Source organism: Enhydra lutris, unplaced genomic scaffold (assembly GCF_002288905.1).
Source record: "Enhydra lutris kenyoni isolate GAN:26980312 unplaced genomic scaffold, ASM228890v2 scaffoldscaffold21, whole genome shotgun sequence".
Taxonomy (NCBI): Eukaryota; Metazoa; Chordata; class Mammalia; order Carnivora; family Mustelidae; genus Enhydra; species Enhydra lutris.
Window position 1 is genome coordinate 43,129,821 of NW_019154105.1, and position 4,009 is coordinate 43,133,829.

Consider the following 4,009-nt stretch of genomic DNA (forward strand, 5'->3'; position numbering starts at 1 on the left):
AAAACAATAAAGAAAAAAATATAAAAAGGAAAAATATATATATATATATATTAGATAAACTAGTTAAAAAACGTTAAAAAAGAAAAGGGTAAAAGTTAAAAAAAATTAGCAGAAGAAGAAAAATAAATTGAAAAAGAAAAAAAATTAAATTAACTGCAAGGCTAAAGAATCATGGGGAGAAAGCCATGAGTTCCGTGCTTTGCTTTCTCCTCCTTTGGATTTCCGCTGCTCTCCTTGGTATTGAAACTGTACTCTTTGGTAAGTGAATTTGGTCCTGGCTGGGCTTCTTGTTGATCTTCTGGGGGAGGGGCCTGTTGTAGTGATTCTCAAGTGTCTTTGCCCCGGGCGGAGTTGCACCGCCCTTACCAGGGGCCGGGCTGAGTAATCCGCTCGGGTTTGCTTTCGGGAGCTTTTGTTCCCTGAGTGCTTTCCGTAGAGTTCCGGAGGGCGGGAATGAAGATGGCGGCCTCCCGGTCTCCGGCCTGGAGGAGCCGAGAGCCCGAGGCCCCACTCCTCAGTGCGCCCTCAGAGAACAGCCCCTATTTACTCCCGTCACCCTGCCTCCGGCCCCGCTCCGAGCTGACCAAGCCTGCGACCGGTTCAAGGTAACCCCGAGCTTAGAGCTTACTCCTCGGCTCTGTCTCTGTAGCCGGCTTCCCTGTTCTAATACCTGTAAGCTCTGCGACACTCAGACACCCCTGATCCTTCTGTGACCCTGCGAGACCTGAGGCCATGCTGACCCTGCGTGGGCTTCACCCCGTTTAAGCCTCTGGAGCGATATCCCTCAGCGGAACAGACTTTTAAAAGTCCTGATTTTGTGCTCCGTTGCTCCGCCGCTTGCCGGGAGCCGGCCCCTCCCCCCGTGGTCTATCTTCCCGTCGCTTTGGATTCACTTCTCCGCCCGTCCTACCTTTCATAAAGTGGTTGATTTTCTGTTTCTAGAGTTGCTGTTCTTCTTCTCTTCGATCTCCCATTGGATTTGTAGGTGTTTGCAATCTTTAGATAAGCTATCTAGCTGATCTCCCGCTACCTGAAGTAGTCTCAGCCTGCTACTTCTCCGCCATCTTGACTCCTCTATTCTGGATTTTTATCTTTTGGAGAATATCTACTTTATTAGGTTGTATAATGCAATCAAACATAACACATTTTTTTTCTTTTTCCTTTTTTATTTCATTCAAGAACTTCAACAGATCCTCCAAGTTTATAATATTACATTTGGCAAACCATAGAAGAAGATCCATTATAAAGTCTATTTGAAGCTGAATTGTGATAAAATCTATCAGAAAAGAAATATAAAGAGTGGAATTAACAAAGTAATGAAATACAGCAATCCAATTAATATTAACATCACTTTCCCTCATCAAGTTGGAAAATGAAACAGTCTAACAGTTAGCTTAATAGCATGAGACACCATCGAAAACTAGATATAAGTAAAGGAACAGTAACATTGCTTACTCTATACATGAGTTAGGGTACGGGCACAGTGATAAGAAGAGTATTTTACATTTAAATGTTGCCTTACTTTGCAAAAAAAAATTAATGATAATTATCATTCTTAGAATGCTACTGAAACAAAGATAGGTAAGAACAGTATTATCCCTGTCTTCCAATGAAACTCACAGTAGGTTAATAGATCTAATATTCTTACCAATTTTAATTCTTTGGGGCTTGTATTTCCTAGAGTTGGTGCCAATTATCTGTTAAATTCTTTGGGAAACTGACAAGTATCTGTAAACTCCTGGAGAATATATATTTTAACCTACTTTGGAAATAGATGATTGCACAACCTTTGACTTCACTTCAAGGGAGGAATCCATGTTTTGGCTTTGCTTCATAAATTGCTTAACATTTCCTCGATTTTCTGCTCTGAAAAGTTCTGCTATCTAGCCTATTTTGTCTCACAGTTGCAAGACTAAAATATCTGAAAATATTTTTAAGCATTTTAATATTATACAAATATAAACAAATTTTAGTTACTTCATGTACCATGCTTCTAACTATGAGATTACACTAAGATTTCCTCAATTCTATCCTGGTTCATTTACTTCTCAAGATATTTATTCTGGAGGCACCCAACCAAGAAATTCTCAGTTCTGTAGATTTTCAACCCCAAAGTCACCTTTGCAATCTTCCCGCAAAAGTAATGTAATAAAAACTATTTTATATGTACTCTTTTATTGCTATAATTTATGTGTTTAATTAATATTATTTAAATGTTGCCACTGATAACATGAAAAACTTGAAGGCAAGGGTTTCTTGATAACAGCAAAAATATAAATAAAAAGCTGGTCAAAACTAATAAGCAGTGAAACAGAAACAAATCACTGTATTAAGAGGACACTTAGAGTTTCCACTTCATGTAATGACCTTCAGCAACACACTTCACATCTCTGCGGCTAGTTCCCTCTTTTCTGTTATGGAAAGGTTACCCTAGATAATTTTAAGGTCTCTTCTAACTCTAAATTCTATGAAGCTTTACATCATTTTCTCACAATGCTTCATATTTTGTTGACATATCAGCAGGGAACTTCACACTTCATTGGAAATCCATTAAAACAATTACCATGTAATTAGTGAAGACTTTTAATTATGAGCTTAGTAACCTACAGAATTCACTGCGATAGGCAAGATTAGCTCTATGAGCGTGTGCTACATTGAGATGCATTGAGTGGAGAGATGTCTTTCCTTTGGAGAATTTGAAGCTGTCATTCACAGAGCCGCCAGCATTGTTGATTAAGCCTGTCAGCAGAAGAGTCAGGGAGTAGGGGAAAGATTGATAACCTTTTAGATAGTTTCATGACCAGAAATCCCCCCCAGATGAATGAAACATTGCTTCATTTGACCTGATTCAATGAGAATGGAGGGTGATAACCCTAAGAAGGGACATTCCAAAGCTGGCAGGGAGGAGGAAGGAAGAGGTGTAGATGTGAGTTCATAGTTAAAATAGGGAGAATCAGAGTTATGGTTATAACTGCTGACCTGGAACTTGTGGCACAAGCACTGATGATAACTCACACGTGCTTGCCCTGTTTTCACACATTCTGTGCTTTCATTAAAATAAAGATGGACTTCTACATAGTGCAGATGATTGATAAGGAGTATTTTTTTTTTTCTTCTTTCTGTACCATAGTGGAATATCCTATAATGTTCTAGCTCAAACCCAAATGCAAAGGCTGGAAAAATGACTGCATAGATGACCTCACTGATTCAGGGCAGTACTGAATGTGACTGTGTTTTTTAATCTTATCCTTTGGTTCATATATTCAGGCATCCTTTAATTTTCTCCTTTTCAGAAAATCCTTCTGTCATTCACAACTAGAAGTGTAAGATTATCCAGCATTGTATTCTTACTCCTTTTCTCATTCTTCTTGCAAAATTTTGTTTTGTTTGAAATGGTCAATTTCAAGGGAATATACAATATTAATTGGAGAGAAACATTGATTTTGTGAGATTGAGAAGAAGCATAAGCCAACCATTTTAAGTATGAGTATGAGAGCTAACTTTTCTGAACTCTGGTTCCTATTTATTTGTTCTGAAAAATTTGTCGCAGTGTCTACACACTCTTAGTTTTTGTTTCCTCCTGTGTAAAATCAGCAAACCTGCCTTATAGTTGTTGCTCAATATATGTTAGCAAGACAACACTATGTCACAGAATCTAAATATATTTTGGACTCTAAGAACTGGGAGCTAAGGACTGGAAAAACATCAGGATCTAAAGTAATTCTACTTCTTCATCTCTCTCTTCTTAGTCTGTGTGATGTAACCTCATTTACCTACCCCAGGAATATAGCCAGATTCATGAGAATCAACATCCCCTAAAATCTAACCCTATGTGTCAGGGGACCCATCTGGCACAATAAGTCCCACTAGTTCTTTCCTAGAACTTCAGAGAAAACTGTGTTTAGGAATACCTTCTACAAAAGGTGTGTATAGAAGTATAACCTCTTATAATTATACTGCGTAATTGTAACCATATATATATATATATATATATATATATATATATATA